The 26,774-nt window shown below is 38.4% G+C and overlaps 1 non-coding gene across 1 annotated transcript; it reads left to right on the top strand.

Annotated features, from left to right (window-relative positions):
- The first annotated feature begins 3,991 nt into the window (after window positions 1-3,991).
- Window positions 3,992-4,064, top strand: TRNAG-UCC (transfer RNA glycine (anticodon UCC)). Its single transcript has one exon. It is a non-coding gene; the product is annotated as a tRNA-Gly (tRNA).
- Window positions 4,065-26,774: the final 22,710 nt, after the last annotated feature.

The raw sequence follows: 26,774 nt of genomic DNA, 5'->3' as shown, positions 1-26,774 counted from the left end.
GTTTAATGCAACAACGATTGATCCAATTGCTACAACCTGTCAGAGAGTCTTCTGAAGGTAATCCAAAATCTTACTGGTAATGAATTTAAGAGATGGCTGTGGTGTATAAGCAATCAACGTACTTTCCAATTCAAGGGCAAATTGGGATGTACTCTTCCCTCAGTATCTTTCTGCAAAAGTAAATCAGCTCCACTTTCACTGGGAAGCTTTGCTCCCAACATCAGTTCTGGTATTTCAAGCTTTCATGCCTTATGCTCCCAATGAGCCCTTCTTTTGCATTAAAGATGCATCCTGTATTGTATGTAAATGTTCCAAGCTGCACTGCCTCCCACGCGGATCTCATTTTAACTCTAAGTTGAGCTGAGCAAAGTTTGCAGTTGCATTTCCCACTGGGATTAACTGTGTAGAATATGGCTTAGAATTCAGTTCAAAAGCCCTTTGGCTGCAAAACCATATAGTCTAAATATACACAGAGCATCCCTGAATAGCCATGGCCTTAAGTCTGATTTAAATTTGGTGAGGTAGGGATGGGGTGGGGAGGGCGGGCTATTGAAATGTAGAACAGAAATCAATCTTATGTACAATATGATCAATTTTATTATTTATATGATCAATTTTATTACTTTAATTTGTTTTATATATTTTGAAAAATTTTCTTTGTTTTTATGTTGAGTGCCCTCAGGATCAAGAGTGAGACAATATTAGTTAATTTTAAATCACATTTTATGGCTGATCTTTTAATCATAGAGGAGAAAATAAATTAAGATGATAACATCTCTTTTACTGAGAGTCAGTGATGTGCCAGACACTTTGTATATATATGCTTTCAGATTCACATTAACCTTTTAAATTAGATAATATATTTCCTCATTTTAAAGATAGGAAGACTGAAGCTGGAGGTCCTCGTCTAGTAAATTGATGAGTAAAGTTGTAAACTCAGATCTGCCTGATGTGCTACTGTCTTCTCCCATGCAGTTTATTGAATCCTCTGTAAACCAGGGACATAAGACAGGGGCTGTTTGAAGAGCTAAAGTGATTGCCTTTTTCATCCTTTCTTTGTTACACCATGAGGGAATTTTAATGCATTGTTTTAGAAACATTCACGTGGATGAGCCAAATGAGGAGAATGAGACAGAACTTATATATTTGCTACCAGTTCAGTGTTGGGTTTTGCTTGACTTGGTTGTGTATTTGGCTCTGTTTCAAGGGACATAAACTTGTAGATATCAGACCCATGTACTGTTGAAATATGTCCTATTACAAAACTATGCATCCATCACATTTCAGCTCTCACATCTCCCCTACTGAGGCCCTGTGTGTTTTTCCAAGATATAATTTTTAAGGCTACGTTTTTGTGTGTGTGAGTTTTGTTTAAAGTACCAGAGCTCATTCGGACTGGTACTGTCTGGAACTGCCACTGCCTTAAAGGCTCATGGGTAGTGGATACCTCAGTAGCACTTTGGGCAGCCACCTTGGAAAGTCGTTGATGGACAAAGGCGATCATCTTTGCCCTTCAGTTGAGTGCACACAAGTTTGAAGGTGTTCTTTACCACCAGAGAATTCATTAATGTCTTCAAGGCTAACCCACTGTGTTCCATATGAGTTCACCCTAGAGTTCCTCAACACCAAAAGTAATTTACATGTAAGAGGAGAGGTTATGGCTGTGTTTATATATAGCTAACCATTCTGTTTGCTTCTGGGACTTCATTATACGAAGTGTCACATCTTGCAGTTTCAGAGGTCTTTGCTGAAATTACTCAGTATAGTTCTTTGGCATTGCTAAAGCTTGTTACAATTTTCTCTTATTTTCACAAGTTTATTGGGTTGCTATAAAGCTGAGAGAAAAACTCCCAGGAGACAGAACAAAGACTGGAAGAACCAGGCAGAATGAGGAAAGAGAAGCCATAGATGTAGACAGTCAAAACTGCAAAAAGATAGCTAGCTCCACTAATCTTTCTCCTTATAAACATACATTTATACCAGTAATTTCGCCAAATAATCAAGTAAATTGCCTATCTATTTAGTGACCAGTCAATTGAATAATTCATATCCTTATACTCTAGGAGCAGACAATGAGATAATACAATTATTATCTTTCAATTTAACTTTGATTTGTTGGAAAATTTCAGGAAATGTCCATTTGAAGATTTCACAATTATAGATGAATAAGAGAAGGAAAATATTTATTCCTATTCTTGGCATATTTCAGTCTTCCTGAGAATCCATTAAATGTGGAAATGGGAGACATAACTTATTATTACTTAATATAACATGTTGGTCATATTTCTATACCTTGCAAATGCTTCTCATTTTGGAAGATGATGTTGGAAAAATGGGAAATGATTTTCACCTTCCCCTTCAAATAAGAACCTCCCTCACCCTTATGCTATCTAGTCACCAGAAAAGGACATATAAGTGCTGAAAGAACTAATATTTTGACAAAATATTAATGAGTTTTTCTCTTTTGTAATTTTTCCATAACTCATCTATAGTCAGGTCAAGACAACCCTTCTGTCTCAGGAGTAAGATTCAGACTATAACAGCAGGAATGGAAAGAGAAAGATTTTGTCTTAATTTTCTGACATTTAGCATAGAATTTGGTTTCAAATCCCCTTCAACACATCAAGAGTCAGCTTGGATTCTAAACGAGATTTTCTTTCATGGTGCATGAGGCAGAGTTTAGGAAAAAAAGAGGAAGTAATAGAAAGAGCATTAACCTCCGCAAACAGAGGATTGAGCAATCAAGAGAAAAGGCAGAAGAAGACATAAAAATGGTCAAACATGTGCTTGGCTTCCATTTGGAATAAGAAGATGTGTTAGGAGATAATGATATGAAGGGCTCTAGCCTTCTCTCATTTTGTGACTCGGAAGATAACTCTAGAGTTGTCTAGCACCAACAGTGGAGAGTCCCACTCAGTAAAGAGTGTGTAATTGCATTGCCAAGGGTGGAGTGTTCAAGTTTGAAATTCCAAGGTCTCTACCAATTCTTGAGTGGCTTATGAATGGTATTTTCTATGAGGAAAGCTGCAGTGATAGGGAGAAGATGCCCAAGTAGAGAGGGTGGGTTGGCTATTTTAGGAGAGAAGTCAGGGTAGAACACAGGTTCTATCTTGTTGATAGGTTGCAATTTTTAACACTGGCAAATACCAAATCCCAGAGAGAGGCCAAATTATGAACTTTATTATCTGCAAAAAATGATCACCCACAATGGGAGATGTCCAGAAATGAGATCAGTTATTCTTCAAAGGTCACGAACTTATTCACATGAGGTAACCACCTCTTTAACTCTGATGTCAGGAGTTTCCTTTTTCTTATACCTGGACCTCATCATGAAGAGGAATCAGGGTAACCATGGTGGAAAAAGACAGTGAAGCTGGAAAAAGAAAAAAAAAACAAACTCAAAACCCTGAATAATGCCTAAACACTTTTATTTAATCATAATTTTTTTGTGTCAGACTTCTGAAAAATAGGATACAATAAAAAGCCAATAGAAGCAATATGCAAGCAAATTTCAAAGTTTCTAGAAAATCTGTTATGTATTGCAAGGAAATTTGTAAACTTCTTTGAGAAAAAAAAATTAGGTGATAGGAGCAATGTCTTGCTGTGTTTTATTCTATCAGATTTTTTTCTCAGAGCAAATTTGATGGGATAAGTGGGTAAAAATTGGCATAGGAGAAAGGACAAAGGCTGATGACCAAAGCAGTCAACACTTTCTTTCCCTGGAGACACTATTTCCTTACTCCAAGTGTTTATATGTTTAATGCTATGTTTGGAAGATGATAATAGAAATTATGATAGTTACTACTGATAATAATTTATAGTCACAATTAATGAAGATATTTTACTAGCAGAGCCTAACATCAGATATTAATAGCAATTTGGTGAAAGCTTCTGACAATCACTTGTGCTTTTTACCAATCAAGGAAATGAGGGGAACAAAGGCTCAAACTGCTGAATAAGTAGTAACAGTAAAAGTACTGAACTAGGGAATTCCCTGGTTGTCCAGTGGTTAAGACTCTGTGCTTCCACTGGAGTGGGCCCAGGTTCGATCCCTGGTTGGGGAACTAAGAACCCTCAAGCCATGCTGTTCAGTCACTCAGTCATGTCCAACTCTTTGCGACCTCATGGACTGCAGCACGCCTTGCTTCCCTGTCCTTCGTATCTCCCAGAGCTTGCTTAAACTCATGTCCATTGAGGCATTGATACCATCCAATCATCTCGTCCTCTGTTGTCCCCTTCTCCTCCTGCCTTCAATCTTTCCCAGCATCAGGGTCTTTTCTAACACGTCAGCTCTTCACCTCAGGTGGCCAACGTATTGGAGCTTCAGCTTCAGCATCAGTCATTCCAATGAATATTCAGGGTTGATTTCCTTTAGGATTGACTGATTTGGTCTCCTTACAATCCAAGGGACTCTCAAGAATCTTCTCTAACACTGCAGTTCAAAAGCATCAACTCCTCAGTGCTCAGCCTTCTTTATGGTCCAACTCTCACATCCATTCATGACTACTGGAAGAGGCATAGCCAAAAAAAAAAAAAAAAAAGTTAAAAAATATTTTTTAAAATATTTTTAAAATACTGAACTAAGCAGATGAACACAGGTTGTAGATCACCAGTGTGGGCATATAGGTGCACAGTTGCAAATGCAGTTCTTTTTATATGGGTTCTGTCTGAAAACTCAAATTGTATTTGTTTCCTAGAAAACAAATCAGGATAAAAGAAATGAAAATAGTAAGTGCGTCTATTAATAGATAAGAAATCCATTGGCTTATAAAGCTGTTCAAATATTGATGTCACATCTCAATTAAAATAATTTAAATTGGGCCTTGTTTCATAATTGGAACATTTAAAAAATTTGAATGCATAAAGGAAAGTTTTCTACATTTCTGCGTTCCAAAGTTGATGACCAACAACTAATATTTGTGTCTTGCATTTTTTCCTAAAGAGATATTTTCACATTTGCTTTGCCTTTATATTGCTGCTGCTAAGTCGCTTCAGTTGTGTCCAACTCTGTGCAGCCCCATAGACAGCAGCCCATCAGGCTCCTCCATCCCTGGGATTCTCCAGGCAAGAATACTGGAGTGGGTTGCCATTTCCTTCTCCAGAGAAGGCTGAGCACTGCAGAATTGATGCTTTGGAATTGTGGTACTAGAGAAGACTCTTGAGAGTCCCTTGACTGGAAGATCAAACCAGTCAATCCTAAAGGAATCAACCCTGAATATTCCTTGAAAAGTGAAAGTGAAGTTGCTCAGTTGTGTCCAACTCTTTGCGACCCCATAGACTGTAGCCTACCAGGCTCCTCTGTCCATGGGATTTTCCAGGCAATCGTACTGGGGCGGATTGCCACTTCCTTCTCCAGGGGATCTTCCCAACCCAGGGCTCAAACCCAGGTCTCCTGCTTTGTAGACAGACGCTTTACCGTCTGAGCCTTGGAAGCTCAGCATCTAATTCTTTGGCCACTTGACGCAAGAAGCTAACTCACTGGAAAAGACTTATGCTGGGAAGATTGAAGACAAAAGAAGAGAGAAGCAAAGAATGAGATGGTTAGACAGCATCACCAATTCAATGGACATAAATCTGAACAAACTCTGGGAGATAGTGGAGGACAGAGAAGCCTGGTGTGCTGCAGTCCACGGGGTCACAGAGTTGGAGACAACTCAACGACTGAACAACACAACAAGAAATCTTATATAAACACAATGCTCACTGATTAAAAGATGACTTTGCCAAAAGCAAAGAATTTGGGGATATGACTTCATTCAATTGAACTAGAAAATTTTAACTGAAAAAAGGGCATGTGATATACAACATGTACAGAAAATGAGAAGCCTGTCATCTGTGTTATCACATAGGATCACATAAAGAGGTAGAAGCAGTCAAGGTTTATGGGGCACAAAGCTGCAGAAAAAACCTATGTAAGTATATATAGCATATAAGTAATTTAATAAATTTTACCTTAATAAACAAGGAATCTTTAAATATTTACAAATTTAAAATATGTAAGAGCAGCTAAAAAAGATTTTTAAAAAATGCTTTTCAGTGTATTTCAAATCAGTTATGTTCTAGAGAGCATCAGGACTGGATATTTACTTACCACCCTGATTCAATAATTACCAAGACTTTTCTATATTTATTTCATATATCTCCCTGCTCCTTTTTCTGATGTATTTTAAAACAAAACATCTAACCACTACATACTTGAGTATGCATTTTTGAAAACTATGGACATCATTCTTACATAACAATACAATTCATCTCAGCTAAAACAATTAACAATGACTCCTTGGTATCAAACACACAGTCTATAATCAAATCTTCCCAATGATCTTAAAAATGTATTTTTAGAGTGTGGTATGTTCTTATCAAAATCCACACAATGCATTTGATTGTTATCTATAATATGTAACTATCATATTAAAATGGGATCAAATATTTCTGATATAGAAGGTTGCAGACAAGCATTGAAAAATTTGTTAGTATTGCAATAGCTACAAAAATATATTCCTTTGAAATCTTTCCTCTTAGAGGGTAAGAAAGAGTTAACTAATCATTAGGTAATTAATTGTGAAATCAAGGTATAGGATTTACCTCTTCTGTTTTCCTTGTAATAATTAGCTTTCTTAGATCTCAATTTTCTCAAAATAAAAAAAATAGCATAGACCTGGATGAAGTTAATAAATATCAAAACATCCAAAAGTTTTGTATTTCATACCTGATGAGCTCGACAAATCAAGTCTAAATCATGAGGATTCAGAAATTTACTGATTACATCAGCCCCAAAAGTGAAGGAAGCACCACGATCATTTTCTCCCCACCCTTGCACATCCTTCTCTGGGTCAGACCACAGCAAATCACAGAGCAAGCCTGTATCAGGGACATCAGACCTTTTTTACTCATGACTACACAGTAAAAAAGAAATATGTAGGTAGATCTTGTTTGTTTTAAAAACACATGCTATCAAAATAATGACCAAAGCATCCTTCTGCCTCACTGTGACCAGATAGGCACTTTGAAAAAATTATTGTCACAAAAATACTTTTGTGAATAAAGCAAAAGAAAAGTGAAAGTGAAGTCGCTCAGTCATGTCCAACTCTTTGCAACCCCGTGGACTGTAGCCTACCAGGCTCCTCAGTCCACGGAATTTTCCAGGCAAGAGTACAGGTGTGGGTTGCCATTTCCTTCTCCGAATAAAGCAAAGGTGCTTGCAAACAGTGATAGTGTTGCGTGTATTTGTATCTGTGTTTGTAGTTCGTCTGTGTGAAGAGGTTGGGCTTATTGGAACTTAGAAGCTTAGAGAAGTGAGCTGACACTGAGACCTCTAAGGACGGGGTACGATAAAGCTTCTCCTAGGAGAGCTGGAAGAAGCTGGAATAAATTGCCAGTTCTGGAGCTGGGACCTGTTGCTGGCAGTAACAGCCAAATAGCTTCAAAAAAGAAAGAGTATCCTCCTCTTCCTCCTCCAGCCTCACAATCTCCATGTAGTGTCCTAGATTCGAAAGCCAGCTGGTAAAGCTGGAATGTAGTTTATACAACCTTAGCCCTAGCACCAGGCAGTAGAGTGTAGAAAGGAAAATCCGGAGGTGAGAGATTTAAAAAATTGTCTGTTTGTGCCCTGGCAGAGGATCAATTTCTCTGGCACACAGGTCAGAGTTGAACCATTTATGAAAACTGAATCATTTGTATACAGATCATATTTGTCTCACCTTGGAAAAGAAGCATCCATATTCATAGTTCCCCCTCTAATGCTAAGGTGGCTCAGTGGTAAAGAATCCGCCTGCCAACACAGGAGACATGGGTTTTATCTCTGGGTCGGGAAGAGCCCCTGGAGAAGGAAATGGCAACCCATTCTAGTATTCTTGCCTGGAGATTCCCATGGACAGAGGAGCCTGGTGGGCTACCGTCCATGGGGTTGCAAAGAGTCAGGACAACTGAGTGACTAAACAACAACTGATGCTATGGAGAGTCTGGCATCCCTCTCTCTCTTTTTTTTTTTAGTTTTTATTTTATTTTATTTTTAAATTTTAAAATATTGTATTGGTTTTGCCATACATCAACATGCATCCACCATGGCTGTACACATGTTCCCCATCCTGAACCCCCATCTCTTAATTTACCTCTTTTTGGGTTTTCTGATTTTTTCTCATTAGCTTCCCTGGAGTTTTAGAGTTTACATCTTGCCCATGTATATTCCAGATACTCTGCTAGGAGCCAGGGACCCAACTTTTACATTTTCTACATCTTTTCTAAAATACTTGATGTCTATCTCATTTTAGAATATTATTTACAAGTAAAAGTGTTCTTTTTTATTTTTCTATTGTGTTTTAGTATATTGATGAATCTTTCTTTAAAAAATTATTTATTTATTTGGTTGCATTGGGTCTTAGTTGGGGCATCTGGAATCTTTGTTGCAGCATGCAGGATCTTTAGCTGTGGCATGTGGGATCTTTAGTTTGCTAATTTTGTTGAGTCCAATCTGCTGTTATAGATTTTTCATTTCAGATAGGTATTTTATGACTTTAGCATTTGATTCTTTTTATAGGTTACAATTCTAATATAAAATTTTGTTTTGTCTTTTTTCCATAATTTTCTTTATTTTAGTGAATAAATTAATCGTGTATTTTTTAACCATTTATCATTTCTTTATTATTATTATTTTTACTTTACAATATTGCATTCTAAAAGTTCTTTGTTAATTTTAATAATGGTATCAATTTATTGATCTGTTTTTTATTATCTATTATTTATTTTTATTATCTGAGATATCTGCCACATGGGCTTCCCAGGTGGCACTAGTGGTAAAAAAAAAACAGTGTAGAAGGTGTAAGAGACACAGGTTCAATCCCTGGGTTGGAAGATCCCAGTCCCCGGAGGAGGGCATGGCAACCGACACCAGTATTCTTGCCTAGAGAATAAAGGTTTCATTGAATACAGACATCGAATGTGGTCCACTGGAGAAGGGAATGGCAAACCACTTCAGTATTCTTGCCTTGAGAACCCCATGAGCAGTATGAAAAGGCAAAATGATAGGATACTGAAAGAGGAGCTCCCTGGGTCAGTAGGTGCCCAATATGCTACTGGAGATCAGTGGAGAAATAACTCCAGAAAAAATGAAGGGATGGACCAAAGCAAAAACAATACCCAGCTGTGGATGTGACTGGTAATAGAAGCAAGGTCTGATGCTGTAAAGAGCAATATTGCATAGGAACCTGGAATGTCAGGTCCATGAATCAAGGCAAATTGGAAGTGGTCAAACAAGAGATGGCAAGACTGAACATAGGCATTCTAGGAATCAGCGAACTAAAATGGACTGGAATGAGTGAATTTAACTCAGATGACCATTATATCTACTACTGTGGGCAGGAATCCCTCAGAAGAAATGGAGTAGCCATCATGGTCAACAAAAGAGTCTGAAATGCAGTACTTGGATGCAATCTCAAAAACGACAGAATGATCTCTGTTCGTTTCCAAGGCAAAGTATTCCATATCATGGTAATCCAAGTCTATGCCCCAACCAGTAACACTGGAGAAGCTGAAGTTGAACGGTTCTATGAAGACCTACAAGGCCTTTTAGAACTAACACCCCCAAAAGATGTCCTTTTCATTATAGGGGACTGGAATGCAAAAGTAGGAAGTCAAGAAACACCTGGAGTAACAGGCAAATTTGGCCTTGGAATACAGAGTGAAGCAGGGCAAAGGCTAATAGAGTTTTGCTAAGGGAATGTACTGGTCATAGCAAACACCCTCTTTGAACAACACAAGAGAAGACTCTACACATGGACATCACCAGGTGGTCAACACCAAAATCAGATTGATTATATTCTTTGCAGCCAAAGATGGAGAAGTTCTATACAGTCAGCAAAAACAAGACTGGGAGCTGACTGTGGCTCAGATCATAAACTCCTTATTGCCAAATTCAGACTTAAATTGAAGAAAGTGGGAAAACCACTAGAGTATTCAGGTATGACCTAAATCAAATCCCTTATGTTTATACAGTGGAAGTGAGAAATAGATTTAAGGGTCTAGATCTGATAGATAGAGTGCCTGATGAACAATGGACTGAGGTTTGTGACATTGTAGAGGAGACAGGGATCAACACCATCCCCATGGAAAAGAAATGCAAAAAAACAAAATGGCTGTCTGGGGAGGCCTTACAAATAGCTGTGAAAAGAAGAGAAGTGAAAAGCAAAGGAGAAAAGGAAAGATATAAGGATCTGAATGCAGAATTCCAAAGAATAGCAAGGAGAGAAAAGGAAGCCTTCCTCAGTGGTCAGTGCAAAGAAATAGAGGAAAACAACAGAATGGGAAAGACTAGAGATCTCTTCAAGAAAATTAGAGATACCAAGGGAACATTTCATGCAAAGATGGGCTCGATAAAGGACAGAAATGGTATGGACCTAACAGAAGCAGAAGATATTAAGAAGAGGTGTCAAGAATACACAGAAGAATGGTACAAAAAAGAGCTTCACGACCCAGATAATCATGATGGTGTGATCACTCACCTAGAGCCAGACATCCTGGAATGTGAAGGCAAGTGGGCCTTAGAAAGCATCACTACGAACAAAGCTAGTGGAGGTGATGGAATTCCAGTTGAGCTATTTCAAATCCTGAAAGATGATGCTGTGAAAGTGCTGCACTCAATATGCCAGCAAATTTGGAAAACTCAGCAGTGGCCACAGGACTGGAAAAGGTCAGTTTTCATTCCAATCCCAAAGAAAGGCAATGCTAAAGGATGCTCAAACTACCACACAATTGCACTCATCTCACACGCTAGTAAAGTAATGCTCAAAATTCTCCAAGCCAGGCTTCAGCAGTACGTGAACTGTGAACTTCCAGATGTTCAAGCTGGTTTTAGAAAAGGCAGAGGAACCAGAGATCAAATTGCCAACATCTGCTGGATCATGGAAAAAGCAAGAGAGTTCCAGAAAAACTTCTGTTTCTGCTTATTGACTATGTCAAAGCCTTTAACTGTGTGGATCACAATAAACTGTGGAAAATTCTGAAAGAGATGGGAATACCAGACCACCTGATCTGCCTCTTGAGAAATTTGTATGCAGGTCAGGAAGCAACAGTTAGAACTGGACATGGAACAACAGACTGGTTCCAAATAGGAAAAGAGGTACGTCAAGGCTGTATATTGTCACCCTGCTTATTTAACTTATATGCAGGGTACATCATGAGAAACGCTGGGCTGGAAGAAGCACAAGCTGGAATCAGGATTGCCAGGAGAAATATCAGTAACCTCAGATATGTAGATGACACCACCCTTATGGCAGAAAGTGAAGAGGAACTAAAAAGCCTCTTGATGAAAGTGAAAGAGGAGAGTGAAAAGGTTGGCTTAGAGTTCAACATTCAGAAAATGACAATCATGGCATCCGGTCCCATTACTTCATGGGAAATGATGGGGAAACGGTGGAAACAATGTCAGTTTTTATTTTGGGGGGCTCCAAGATCACTGCAGATGGTGATTGCAGCCATGAAATTAAAAGACGCTTACTCCTTGGAAGGAAAGTTATGACCTACCTAGATAGCATATTCAAAAGCAGAGACATTACTTTGCCAACAAGGTCCGTCTGGCCAAGGCTATGGTTTTTCCAGTGGTCATGTATGGATGTGAGAGTTGAACAGTGAAGAAAGCTGAGTGCTGAAGAATTGATGCTTTTGAACTGTGGTGTTGGAGAAGACTCTTGAGAGTCCCTTGGACTGCAAGGAGATCCAACCAGTCCATTCTAAAGGACATCAGTCCTGGGTGTTCTTTGGAAGGAATGATGCTAAAGCTGAAACTCCAGCACTTTGGCCACCTCATTTGAAGAGTTGACTCATTGGAAAAGATTATGATGCTGGGAGGGATTGGGGGCAGGAGGAGAAGGGGACGCCAGAGGATGAGATGGCTGGATGGCATCACCGACTCGATGGACTCACGTGAGTCTGAGTGAAGTCCACGACTTGGTGATGGACAGGGAGGCCTGGCGTGCTGCGATTCATGGAGTCGCAAAGAGTCGGACACGACTGAACGACTGAACTGAACTGAGATAATGTTATTTTTCAAGCAAGATGGTTTTTCCTTTCTTGTACTAGGCAGTGAGATCAAACTGGGCTGGCTTGAGGCTGTATTACAGGCTAGTAAAATTTAGCTACTGGTTCATTCAGATTTATATGGTGTATTGTCAAGGGTTCTCAACAGAGATCTTCTGGAACTTTTTCCCTGCTTTTGAGAGAATTTTGTCTTAATTCTTTATTATCATACAATGCACAACTTTACTATTTGGGAGATATCTTACTAGATAAACCAACTGGATGGCCAAGGCCCCTTAAGTGTACAATTTTGTCCCTCTAGACCTGTGAAGTTCCCCAAAATACAGCTGGAAGTTCAACCTCCCTCTTCCTGGGGACAGGAATGAATGCTCGGCCTCTGACTATGCACAGATTATCAAATGTCCTGGGTAAAGAGTCTGGAAGGTATCCCTGTGCCAACAAACACACATTTCACTTGCCCAGGGGCAAAGAGAGAGTGTTCTTTTTAACCTCACACTCTTTTAGAAGATTTGAATTTTAGAAAAATAGCCTTTTAACTTGCTATTGTTTTGATTTTTGAAAGAAAGAAATTGGAATCCTGTTGCATGTTGTTTTACTGTCTCCCACATACCCTTGTCTTGAAAGTCTAAACTGCAAGTAAGGAGACAAAGTTCACAGTACCTTGTTAAGCTTTTTTTTTTTTTTTTTTAATGTAAATGGTGTACTGGTCAACCAAAAAATTGAGGATTATGGAACAACTGGCTGTCTTTCCTTGCAGGACAATTTCTGGGCAATGCAAATAAATATTTAGCTGTTGTGGCAGGGAGGATTCTCATAGCAACTTTGCTATTAAAAAGGGGGTTGTTGTTGTTCAGTCACCCAGTCGTGTCCAACTCTTTGCAATCCCATAGACTGCAGCATGCCAGGCCTCTTTGTCCCTCACCAGCTCCTGAAGTTTGCCCAAGTTCATGTCCATTGCATCAGTAATGCCATCCAGCCATCTCATCCTCTGATGCCCTCTTCTTCTGCCCTCAGTCTTTACCAGCATCGGGACTTTTCCAATGAAAAGGGAGTATTATGTGATAAAGTATGGGGAACATTAAGGAGAGGCCCAAATTACTAGAATCTGCTTGCAAGGCAGGAGACCTGGGTTGTATCACTGGATCAGGAAGATCCCTTGGAGAAGGGAATGGCTACCCACTCCAGTATTCTTGCCTGGAGAATTCCATGGACAGAGGAGCCTGGCGGGCTACATGGGATCTCAAAGATTCTGATATGACTGAGTGATTAACTTACACACAAGCCTAAAAGTGAGGTAGTGTTAACATACTATAAAATGTTATATAATTTTGTGACCAAGTTTTTTTTTTTTAATTAAGCATTTGGTTTTGGGTTTTATTTTAAAAGACTTTTAGAATATTTCTTCTAAAGAAAAATAAATCTACTATTCTTTTCTCTGCCAAAGAGTTGCTGCCTGTGCCCATTTACCTGGTAATAAATCAAAGGTATCTATCATCATCATCTATTTATCTATATCATCTATTAAGTACTTAACAATCAGCTTCTTACCCATGTCTAATATTTATATATATGGTTATGCTTTTGGCTATTAGTGATAGTGGGTGATTATAAAAATTATAAGTGCATCCTGAGAGGACAGTACACCAAAGAGACAGAATGTCAAGAAAAAAAAAATCATGTATCCTTGTCGTTAGAGGAGATATTTCAGTTGTTACATTACTACTACCTAACAACAACAAAAAATAAGTATCAGTAGCATGAAGCTTGATGCTAAAAAGAGAAGGAAAAATAGTCGTAATTCAATGGCATTTACAATCAGGTTTCAAATAACTGTCAAAAGTTTCCTTCAAATGCTAATAAATAAGTTAGTTATTCTTTCCTCATATCAAGGGACTGTGCTCTATGACACACAGTAAATGCTCTGTAAAAGAGAGTTCACATACCTTTAGGATATGCCCAGCTGTAAGCAAAATGGGAAAAGAAGGAATAAGAGATGAAGCATTTGCTAAAGTTATCATTCACTTGAAGCTCCTTTGTGTCCTGGGCTCTGAGAATTTTATCAACAGAGTGAGTGAAAACAGAGCCCACTGGAGCCCTGGAGAACATGCCTCGGGGAACTGCCTGACCTGGGGCATTAGGGGCTGATTGAGAAGGTCTAGTGCAATTTCTACAGCTTGTGCTTCTGGAATCTATAGATTCTGATTGGGGGGGGAAAAAAAAACAAATAGCCGCCACTACTACCACTGACGTGTCTTTCTAAACACTCTGTGATCTTTGAATGTGTTCCTGTCCCTCTTCTGGCTGCTCCTAATTGGGCCCAACTCATAATCAACCTTCTTAGTGGTATACTTCAAAAACAGGGTTGCTGCAAAGTAATATAGACAGAAAAGAGTCAAATACCATAGAAGTGTAGGTCAATGAATGTTCATGAACTGAATTCTCCTCTTATAACTGTGATTCAGATCAAGCAACACGACTTTACCAGAACTCCATCGTTCTCCCTGTACCTTCTACCTGTCACTACCACCAAGGGTACCCCTAGCCTCAGTTTTAACACCATCGATTAATCCTGCCTTTTTGGTTTAATATAGAATCACATATTCTGTGCTCTTTTGTACCTGGCTTCTTTTGTTCATCTTTGTGTTGGTCTGTTCATCCATTTTGCTGCATGTAGGTGTGGATTTTTTTCACTTAATATTGCGGTATTCCATTATGTGCATGTGCTACAATTCACTTACTCTTGAAATGCTAATATTTGAGGAACCATAAAGGAACTCTGCTGCCCAAATATACTTTTCCTCATAACTCTTCATCCTGACTGACATTCCTTACTGAAATATGTCTTTTAGCACAATGCATTAACTGCAAATTCATAAATGGGGCTTATTTGTTCCTATATGAACTGGTTTCTACCCCTTCCTCAGCTCTCCTCTATTGCCACTTCTGCCTCTGCTATAGTTGCACTAAACTACTTTCTACTACTCTTTTTTCTCTGTGTGTTTCATTTTGGATAGTTTCTATTGCTAGGTCTTCAAGTTCATCCTTTTTTTCTGTAGTGTCTAATCTGTGGTTGTTCTCATACACTGATTATTTTTTTTAATCTAAGTAGTGTATTTTTCATCTCTAGGAATTCATTTAAAAAAAATCTTTTATTTCTCCCCTCATCCTAGTTAGATTGTCCACCACCTTCTAGAACATATGGTACACATTTATAATAGCTCTTTCAAAGTCTTTGTTTAATTTTATAATCTGTGTTATTTCTCTTGTATTTCTATTACCTGGTTGTCTCTGTTTATGGGTCATAAATTTTGGCATACTTATTAATTTCTGATCGGTTGCCAGGACATTGTGAAATTTACATTGTTGGGTGGTGTTTTTTTAATAACTTTATTGCCTAGGACTTTGTTCTCGGATGTAACTAAGTTTGATCCTTTTGTTGGGTTTGCTAGGAAGGACAAAAATGCCTGTAGTCAAGAGTTTCTTTAACCTTGCTGCTGAGGCAGTCCCCTTCTGAGGACTGTACATGATGCCCTGTGTGAGGAAGTCTCATCACTCTGCTGGTGAATATATGAATTCCCTCCTCTGTGTGAACTCCAGTGACTATATCACTTACTTCTGTCTGGTGATTCTGTCTCTAGTCTCAGTAGTTTGCTCATACATGTGTGTGTGCTTGGTTTCTCAGTCGTGTCTGACTCTTTGAGATCCCATGGACTGTAGCCTTCCAGACCCCTCTGTTCATGGGATTCTCTAGGCAAGAATACTGGAGTGGGTAGCCATTCTCGTCTCCAGGGTATCTTCCCAACCCAGGAATTGAACCCTCTGCATTTCAGGCAGATTCTTTGCCATCTGAGCCACCAGGGAAGCCCTTACTCATTCATATGTACAATTAAATACTCAGGGGACCCAAAGAAGTTCTCCAGTATTCTGTTTGTCTGTGCAACTTCCTGCTCTGCAGTACTCTGTTTCACAACTTCTAGCTGCATATTCCAGAAGTCTATTTTGATTCCTCAACTCAAGGAGACTCATGTGATCAACTTGGCTTGCCCTACTAGGTGCGTAATGTGACAAGTCTCTCCAGGCAGTGACAAGTTGGGTCACTCGTAGGGCTGACACCATCTCACTTGTTTCCTTTCTCTTGGGGTCACTGTTCAGTGCTGTTTATTTCCTAAGAACTAAAAATTATTGTTTTGTGTATTTTCTACTCTTTCATAAAGTCCTTATTACTTCATTATGGCTGGAAGCAAAAGTCACCACTCTGAACTACTTTAGTTTGTTAGCAAATCTTTTTTTCCTATTTCTAAGATCGAGACACACTGTTCTTTGTTCCTTTCTCTCATCTCATTTTCCTTAGCTCACCTAACTCTCACTAATTCTTATGGTCTAATTTAATAATAATAGCTTACATTTATTGAGAACTATCTATATGCCAGTTACTTGTTAGCATTTGTGCAATGTTTCATTTAATCTTCAAAACAATTTTATGATTTTAGTGCTACTGTCATTATCTTCATTTTACAGAGAGGAAATGAAGATCAAAGACGCTGAGTCACTTGTTGGAGGTTTCATAACTAATAGGTGGCAAGTCTAATTTGAACTCAAGTGGTCTGGCTTTAGTCCTGATGCTGCATGATAACTTCTCAGTTATCAGTTATTCTGGAATGATTTTGTTAATACTGAAACTCTGTGTTATTCTCTTTTGTTAAATATGTTTCCATAACACCTACTGTTCCCCCAAATTAAACTCGTCCTTCCATATTTAAACCATGTGCTTACTTCTCTGCATCCGCCATTCAACTTCGTGTTCTGGAGGCCTGAGTGGGGCTGGGCAGAGACTATATTGTCTTGATAACCATCACTTCAGTAGCAACCAGAACATGAAAGACAGTCAATAAATGTTCATTGAATGGATGAATAAAAGCATATCTTGATGAGATGACACAGTGATTTTTATAAAGGTCTTTATTAGATAATGAGTTTTACATTTATTTCCTATATTCCCAAGAGAAAGAGTCACACAAAAAATTATTTTAGACGTGTGGGAGGTTAGGAGAGGTCTGCACATTGACATCTTACCCCTTGAATGTGAGCCTATTTGTATAACAGAGCAGGGGCTCAAAAACCTAAGAGGAAGAAAATGGGGAGGGGCTTGAAGAGAGGACAGATAGAAACAAAAGGGAATAGGGAGTTGTTGAATAGACAACATTTTGTCATTTTGCCTAGGGCTGGCCTGCTTACTAAAAAGAGTCATTTATCACATCCTATTCAAAAATCCATGATCTCTGAAGGATGGAAGTCATTTTGCTTATTGGGTACAGATAGATAGCTATTCTATCAGTCCAAATAAATTACTTAGTCAATAAAGTTGTGTTTTAGTGACATAAAATTGGTAGTCTTTTGAGAATGCTTGATCTTATTTCCTATGATATAAAAGAGCACAGAATGAGTGAACACAGTCAAACCTGAAAGTTGGCTGTTTCATATATTAGGCTGTTGAGATGATGGTTGTTACCATTTCTTTCTTCTTCTTACCCAAACTGTACCAGAGTAAGGGAATCACTGAAAGTATTACTTTTTCCAACCTAAGCATCCTTTGTATATGTGGTTCTCCTGTTTAGTTTACAAAAAAACTTTCTTCCATATTATTCTATCTGGTTAAAGTAACAACAATATAGTGGGAATGAAGAGGTTTTTCCAACCTAACCTTACATTTCTGAGCCTCAGATATCACTATATATAAAACAACTATATTCTCTATAAATCTTGTAATTCCATCTGGATTTTCATATTGTGCTCAAAGATACCATAGAGTGAAATAAGGAAGGAAGAGAAGTGGAGACCAAGAAGGAAGGGCTCCAGGACTCTCACCTTTACACCAACTAGCGATGCTTTGCTTCTTCTCTTTTATCTGTGAAGGAGGATTTGCATTAAACCATCCTCACTCCCTCCCCTGGTACTGTTATAATGAACTGACCTGAAAATAAGTGCATTAAGTGGCCATAGAACATAAAGACACTAATTAGTTCACTTGGGGATCAAATCCATGATAACAGACTTATTCATGCTTTTCTCTATCCCCAAAACTATATAGATGAAAGCAAAGGGGGAAAACAAATCTATCACATATATGACAATCTTTAAGAACAAACACTTTAAATTTCAAATATGATCTGGTTGATTCTGTCACAGGGAAAGAATCTTATCAGTAGTTAAGAATAAGTAATAATTGAGTCTGGATCCATTGCAAATAATATTTCACAGCCAAAGAAATGCAAATAGCCAATAAACATGAAAAAGGTTTAGCCTCTCTGATGATCAAAGGAACTTATATTAATATTACAATACACTATTTTAGACTTTTAAATTGACAAATATTTTAAAAATTATATGTCATGATGATGGGAGGAGGCTGAAATCCTTTCTTCATACACTGTTGGAGGCTGTACACATGAGTAAATAATTTCTGGAGAGCCATTTGGCATTATGCAAAAGCCTCAAGCATATTCTTGTACTTTGACTAACAGCTTCTATTTCCAGAATCATCCTAAGGACATAATCATCCTAAGGATATAATCACAGGTGTGGCAAAGGGATTACTCAAGTTTTATGTTCATGGTGTATAGAACGTAAGCTCTTTTACTTTATAAGGAAGAAAGAGATGCAGGGTTAGCCCCAGGTCTTATGGGTTTGTTGTAAAGCTGCAAGGGTTAGCAAGGAAAACAGAAAGAGTTGCAAGGAAACTAACAAGGGTCAGCAAGGAAAACAGAAAGTCTTGCCTAGCCAGACTACCTGAGAGTGACCTGTATAGGATTTAGAGTGAAGGAGGAGGGGAGCCCTTCATGATATGTTGACATTCCTCTAACAGCATCATCTTGTCCCATCCAATTCACTTTAGTTAAGTTGCTCTGTCTGTTTAATGCTGGTTCTGACTCTGGTCTGAATCTTTATTTTCTCACTGCCTCATGACTGCTGCTCTTAGATACTGCTTGTTGTTTTCTCTTGATATTTTGGTATCTGCATTCACGAGGACACTCCTCCGTTCATGGGATTTCCCAGGCAAAAATACTGGAGTGGGATGTCATTTCCTACCCCAGGGGATCTTCCTGACCCAGAACTTGGATCTCTTGTGTCTCCTGCATTGGCAGGCGGATTCTTTACCACTGCACCACCTGGGAAGCCCAGTACTATTCCAACCAGGCCTGATTTCCAGAGAGGGCCGCGTAGTTTTGTTTCTATTGAATGGGTTGTGAGTTTGCCTGGTACTTGGAGGAAAACCTATTCCTATCCCAAATGCAGTAATTGCTGGGAAAAGCCCAAATGGGAAATAATGTACTTATCCCCAAACAGGGATATTGGCACATATACTATACTCATAAAGTATAATATTATGCAACTATTACACACATTTTGATGACATTGTGATTAAGGGAACATTTGGGGGGGGCTCCAAAATCACTGCAGATGGTGATTGCAGCCATGAAATTAAAAGACGCTTACTCTTTGGAAGGACAGTTATGACCAACCTAGACAGCATATTAAAAAGCAGAGACGTTACTTTGCCAACAAAGGTCCATCTAGCCAAGGCTATGGTTTTTCCAGTAGTCATGTATGGATGTGACAGTTGGACTATAAAGAAAGCTGAGTGCTGAAAAATTGATGCTTTTAAACTGTGGTGTTGGAGAAGACTCTTGAGAGTCCCTTGGACTGCAAGGAGATTCAACCAGTCCATCCTAAAGGAGATCAGTCCTGGGTGTTCATTGGAAGGACTGATGTTGAGGCTGAACCTCTAATACTTTGGCCTCCTCACGCGAAGAGCTGACTCATTTGAAAAGCCCCTGATGCTGGGAAAGATTGAAGGCAGGAGAAGGGGACGACAGAGGATGAGATGGTTGGATGGCATTACCGACTTAATTGACTTAATTGACTTAATTGACATCACTGACTCAATTGACACGAGTTTAGGTAGACTCAGGGAGTTGGTGATGGACAGGGAGGCCTGGCATGCTGCAGTCCATGCAGTCACAAAGAGTTGGACATGACTGAGTGACTGAACTGAACTGGTTTTATTTTTTATATGTTTGTTTTCCAGACTTCATTTTAGTCTCTTTTACTTTTTTAATCATGATGCAGTTAATAGAAGCAGCTGATTTGAAAAATATGAAGTCAAATTTCTCATGATTTCTCCCTCCTGCTTATATTTACACAGGCAGAAGCTGAGAGTCATTAACTTACCCAGAAGATTAAATCCTTTAGGAAAGTGACTGCACATTCAGAGTTTCCTATGTTACAATAGAGTCCTTTTCTCCAAAATGTTGCAAGAAGCTTCTCTCATTTTTCATCCACTCCCAGACAACACACCTTGTATTTTTCCAACAAAATGACCAATGACTAACCATAGTGACAGCAAATGTTTATCTATTTGTCCCTTAGAGAAGTAGTACATTTGCCATTTTCCACAGATCTTCTCCATGCTTTTCAAAAGGGCAAAAAATAAGCAACAGCATAAGCTGAAGAGCTAGCCATGGCTCTGGGGGACCACTCATATTTGAAGTTCCACAATAAAAAGATGTTCTACTTATTTATGTACGTCAGACACAACTCCCCTGATAGATGGTGGGCTTTTGGGACCTATGAGCAGCGTTTGACATTTCTTTACATAGTCTCAGCAACTAGTACATGCAAAGACTTTAGAAATCATATGATCTTCTTTGGCACTTGAGGAAACTGAAGCTTATAGTGAGTAAGTGATTTTCTCAAGATCAAACAATTTAATGGGAAAACTGACACTGGAACCAAGGTTTCCTAATGTTCACTCATATGGGGAAGAAGAAAAAAAAATTCGAACATGTTGATTTAGAGAAAACATCTTTTCCAAAATGAAACCATGCAGAATCAAAATATGATGAAAAGGGAAAGTAATACAATAGCTAGTAGAGCCAGGTTAGTTTCTGGGAGAAGCTGTTGTCAAGATAGGATGCAATGTGCAAGTTATTTACTGGGAGAAATACCTGTGAAGGTAAAGAGGAGGGAGTAAAGATGAGAGCCTTCAGATCACAATGCAGGTCAGACCTGTGAGGGAGAAAAGGGAAAAACAGCAGGAATCTCAGACTGCAGTACAGTTACAGGGAATTTTCAGCTAGGCTGTTAGTACTGAAGTCAAATACATCCAGCAAAGCACCCCCCCCCACCCCCGCCTTTTTCATGGGAATGGCTTTTGTTAGTATCCTTGCTGTGTTCAGTCATTGGAGCAGCTTTCTGGATGTCTGGACATTGGTGCAGACTCAATGGATCCGGAAGTTAATAGCTTGGCTGTCAGTCAATTACACATCCTGCAAGACAAAATCTGGATGGGACGTTTTCATGGCTACCACACTAACTGGGGACTTACTTTGTGCCAGACACTGTGGTTAAATATTTATATGCATTATCTCATTTCATACTCAAAGCAAGTGTATGGCATGGATATTATTATTTCCACTTTACAAGTGAAGGTTAAAGGAAATCCTACCTGTTTTTTGAAATGTCTTCTAATTTTTTGCCTATGAGCTGCTTTTTATACTAGGATATTTGTTCATGAAACTGTTTCTTGATCTTTGCTTGAAAACTGCCTTTTATACCAGTAATATCTGCCATGGCTGGTATCCCATGTGCTCCTCTTTTAAACACCTTATTACAAGAGATGCAATGTGGAAAGTGTGTTAATTTCTCAGCTGTGTCCTACTCTTTGCAACCCCACAGACTGTAGCCTGCCAGATTCCTCTGTCCATGGCATTTTCCAGGCAAGAATACTGGAGTGGGTTGCCATTGTCTTTTCCAGGGGATCTTCCTGACCCAGGGATTGAACCTGGGTCTCCTGAATTGCAGTCAGATTCTCTACCATCTGAGCCACTGGCATTTCTTAATTCTGCACTATGATGAATTCATCATTCATTTTACATTAAGACATTTGCTATTATCAATTGGAATGACTGTTACCTAAAGACTAGATAAATTTTATCCTTGGACTGCTTCTTCTTGGGGTTCTGATCCTCAGCATATGAATATTGTAGCACAACAATGAAGGTGAGTCAAGGGCAAGCAAGGTATTCAGGTGTATGTAAGTGATGGTTCTGTCCACCTTAAATTACACAGTGCCGTATGTCAATTATATTTCAATAAAACTGGAAGAAAAACATACAATGAAAAATGAACATGTGAAATGTTTCAAATTTTGTACAGAAGCAAAATAACATTTGCAAGATGTACCTAAGTAACTGAGAGTAAAGTATCTCACAATAAGCAGGGTAGTCCAGGAAGGACTCCAGGTCATGTCACATGTCATAAATTCCAGGTTTTTTAAGGAAGTGGTTCACTGAAGACACTTTAGTCTCTGAAGTAGGCAGCGCTGCAGACCTACAGGATGGGGTAGTTTGATGGGAGGTGGGGGGACAACTGCAATAAGATTAAAGGACAGGATTTTGTTTTTTAAAAATACTTGATTTTTAAACTTGTGTGTTTTACAACTTGTGGGATCCTATAGATTTTTAAACTTTCCTGCTGGTCAGTGTTTTTGTTTTGTTTCAGTTTTTAAGTGAAAGTGAAGTCACTCAGTCGTGTCCGACTCTTTGCAACCCCATGGACTGTAGCCTACTATGCTCCTCCGTCCGTGGGATTCTCCAGGCAAGAATACTGGAGTGGGTTGCCATTTCCTTCTTCAGGAGATCTTCCCAACCCAGGGATCGATCCCAGGTCTCCCGCACTGCCGGCAAACGCTTTACCATCTGGGCCACCAGGGAAGCTCAGTTTTTAAAAATAAACATTATTAACCGGATTCAGTTCTCTCTTTTTTTACTTTTAAGTGTTGCTCACAAAGAAAAACCATTTTGGACTGGTAAGGGCTTTAGCAACCTACTGATATAGAGTCCTCTGTCATATATTTTTTTCTTTTTTAAAAAATGTTATTACATTATAGTTGCTTTACAATATTGGGTTATTTTCTGATGTATAGCAAAATGAATCAGCCCTACGTATACACATAACCCCTCTTTTTGCATTTCCTTCTCATTTAGGTCATCACAGAGCATTAAGGAGAGTTTCTTGTGCTATATAGCGGGTTCCTTTTGCAACCAAGGAGAGGAAAGGCTACTTGGTATAAAGGGTAGAAAGAGAATTGTTAGTATCATTTTTACCTACATTCCACCACCCTCAGAAACATGTGGTTCATAGTATTTCTTTTTAGCAGAGCCCTAAGTTGAAAAATTTGGTTCATAGTCTCCTAGCCTCAATCCTAAAGAAGTTCTCATAACCATAATAGGTTGCATGTTCATATGAAAAGACGAAATGAGATTTAAAAAGCAAATCAAACATTATTTTGATATAAAGTTGCACATCACATAAAATTTTTTGTCAGCTCTAAAATGCTATGATTGTTTTCTTTATTCTTAGCTTTGTGACATGTGGTTGGTGTGTGAACAAACATTAACCCAAAACCTTCCTATAAAGACCAGTACTGATTTTAGTCTGTTTTTGAGGACACAGAAACTAGCACTTTTGATTCAGAGGGTTGAGAAGGACAATTTTAAAGAAAGATTCTTTTAAATATAAATCCTATTTTAAATAGTGAGTCATGTGAATCCCTGCCCACCCCCCGCCCCCCCGCAAGTATGGCATGGCATGTGGCACTTCCCTGACCAGGGATCAAACCTGTGCTCTTTGCAGTTAAAGCATGGAGTCAACCACTGGACCATCCAAAGTCCAGTCATGTGAATCTGTATGTTAATATTGATGTCACGGTTGGATGTTTACTGCCTTTCAGTTTAAAAAACTCTAAAATGTTGCTTTGTGATAAATTCAAACTTAAATGACTAGAGGGAGTGACTTTCTGTATAATTAGCATGATAATATAATCGGGTCCTATCTCTTGATATTTTTATGAGATTATCATTCTTATAATCATTTACAGAACTCATGCACTGTTGATAGTATATCTGCAATGTGCATTCGATATTTGAGAACTTATTTTGAAAAGAGAGTTGTTTCTACTTTATGCAGAAATCCAACAGAGTTTTACTAATGACTTGATCAAGCATCCCAAGAAACTCTAACAATAGGGCACATATTCCCAATGATGAAAATTGCACTCAATTTAAATACAAGATGAATATTAATAGGATGCTTTGTTCCCTTTCAAATGCCTTCCCTATTTTACTCTTTTTCTTGGGTCAGTGGTCTTTAAGCTGAGTTCTAAATAGTTTGTACAACCTTATCTTTTATAGAATTATGCATAAAATCCATACATATCCTATGAGACTCTCAAGAATAAACTGTATTAATTCTTGTACTCTGATTAATTCTTGTATTTGCTGAAATGTTCTTCCTCTTGCTATGCGACATGCATTCAATTATGGGAAATGGGAATGCTTTAAAATACCACATTCTGGCATGAAGTGTTTTGAAAATCTTTGGGGGACATTAGTTTGCCTTTAATAACAAGTCCAAAATCGTGCCTACTGGGCCTTTCCACTGGAAACAGAGATTGTATATTGCTATAAAAAAACAGTATTGTCATCTGGCTGATGTCTGTCAAATGGAGAACAGCTCCACAGCACAGGAGAGAAGAGCAGGAGCAGGAGAAAAATAGGCATTCAAAGGTGAGAACCACCTTTTTTCCCTGGAAGATACACATTTTTTTAAACAACAAGAAGAAAGCACTTTATTTTTCAGTCCCTCTCCCCCCAGGCTTTACAAAACCTAGATGCTCTGTTGTCAAGTTGGAAAATTAGAGCTATGATTACCTTTAAAAAGTTTTACTTGTCAGAATTTCTTCTCAGCATGTAAAACACCTCTTTGTAGTGTCTCACGCCACTATTTCGCTTCTGTAAGACATACCATGGAGAACACCTTGTCCAAAAGAGTCAGTATCAATGCTTTTCCTACCAGGCCAATTGATTCTAGGAACTTTCTATTTTATTTTCCACTGGGCAAATCTTTGCTACTTTTTTGGAGGATGACAAATGTAATTTAATTCTGAAATATACAAAAAAAAAAAACACCAAAACAAAACAGAGAACTATATGGAGTGGGGATTGGTTCTACAAAATAAATGGAAATTTGGTGGGTACAAGTGCCTGGTAATATGTTTAAGGGCATACCAATAAAATACAGAGAAATAAAATAAAATACAGAAAATAAAAATTACAGAAATAAAATACAGAGAAACATCTTTCAGGATGAATAGCTGATAAAAAATGAAAAATGACTATGAATATAGTAGTTTCATAGAACAAAAGAAAAATATACAAAATAAGTAAGGCCAGTAAAGAATCTCCCTGCATTGCAAGAGGGAATGTCTGCCCACTCCAGTATTCTTGCCTGGATAATTCCATGGACAAAGGAGCCTGGCAGGCTACACCCAATGGGGTTGCAAAAGTCAGACATGACTGAACAACTAACACTTTTACTTATCTATTCAGTGGCTCCCAGTATCTCTATAACTTAAAAGTTTCCTCATTTAGTAGTACTACAACAAATCCAACTTCCCATAAAATTCATTCTCTGTATTTCACTCATTGTGAAAATATGATTTCAGAAATACAGTCTGTTAGAAAGACTTTGAAAACTGGAATATGATGTAAGGCTTTAGTTTAAGGTGTGATTCTGCCTCTTACTGATTGTGTGTCCTTGGACCAGTGGTTTGCTATTTAAATGTCTAACAACAGACTTTACAGGGGAAAAGAAAGCTTGAAGTGTGATTTCCTTGGTGTATATAGTCCTACCATGTCCAGTTTCAAGTTAGTAACAGGATGTCCTGAATGTAGAGTAGAAGAGAAGAGTGGACAGTGGGCTCTCCCAACTTGGTAGGAATTGGCTTCATCACATTACTACTGCCTTGAACAAATGTATCATTGCTCTGAATTTTCTCTTCTGTAAAATTGAAATAATGATGTTCATCTCACACAAATAGTTGAAAAAATTAAATGAACAAAAATATTAATGCCTTAGTTTATCAGAGAAGTATATAAGATCAGAGATTGATAGGTTAGAGTGAAGGACCAGGGACGAGGCTTGATCACTCAGGAGCTTTTGTAGCAGAGTTTTATTAAAGTATAAAAAGGGACAGAGAAAGCTTCTGACACAGACATCAGAAGAGGGACAGAGAGTGCCCCCCTCGCTAGTGTTAGCAAGGGAGTTATGTACTTTTTAATTAGTTATTACAATAAATCAAAAGAATGTCTCAAGGTTGTAAAAATTTTTACTGGATCCACTCCCACAATTTACATTTTAGCATAGCCAGATTAGAATTTAATAGAAAGATCCTACTAGACCCACTCCCATAATTACATTTTAAGATACCAGGATTAGTCAGAAGGTTTTCAGGAAGAAGAAACTGTCCTCAAGCAGGATACATTGTTGTTACATAATCCCTAGTACAGAGTTTAAACTGAGTTGTTTGTTGTGTAATCATCAGCTTTAGACTTCAGAAAAAAAACCGTTTTATGTGACCAAGACTAAGGAATGTAGAGAAAAACAAAAACAACAAAAAAAGTTTGTCCTTTTCTCCTCCTTGAGAATTCCAGACCTGTATCTCCTCCTCAAGAACCCCAGACCCCTCTATCCTCTTTGGGCACCCTGGACTTCTTATCAACCTACCTAGGAATTGACTCTCTCAAGATCATTGCTGAAAGCCTATTTAAATTCCTACTCAATCTTTCAGTCATGCCCAGATAGAGAAGGGATATGCATCACACCTGCTGCTGCTGCTAAGTCGC

Source organism: Bos taurus, chromosome 23 (assembly GCF_002263795.3).
Source record: "Bos taurus isolate L1 Dominette 01449 registration number 42190680 breed Hereford chromosome 23, ARS-UCD2.0, whole genome shotgun sequence".
Lineage (NCBI taxonomy): Eukaryota > Metazoa > Chordata > Mammalia > Artiodactyla > Bovidae > Bos > Bos taurus.
Note: the sequence above shows the minus strand (reverse complement) of the source record. Positions and strands in the feature narration are given on the sequence as shown.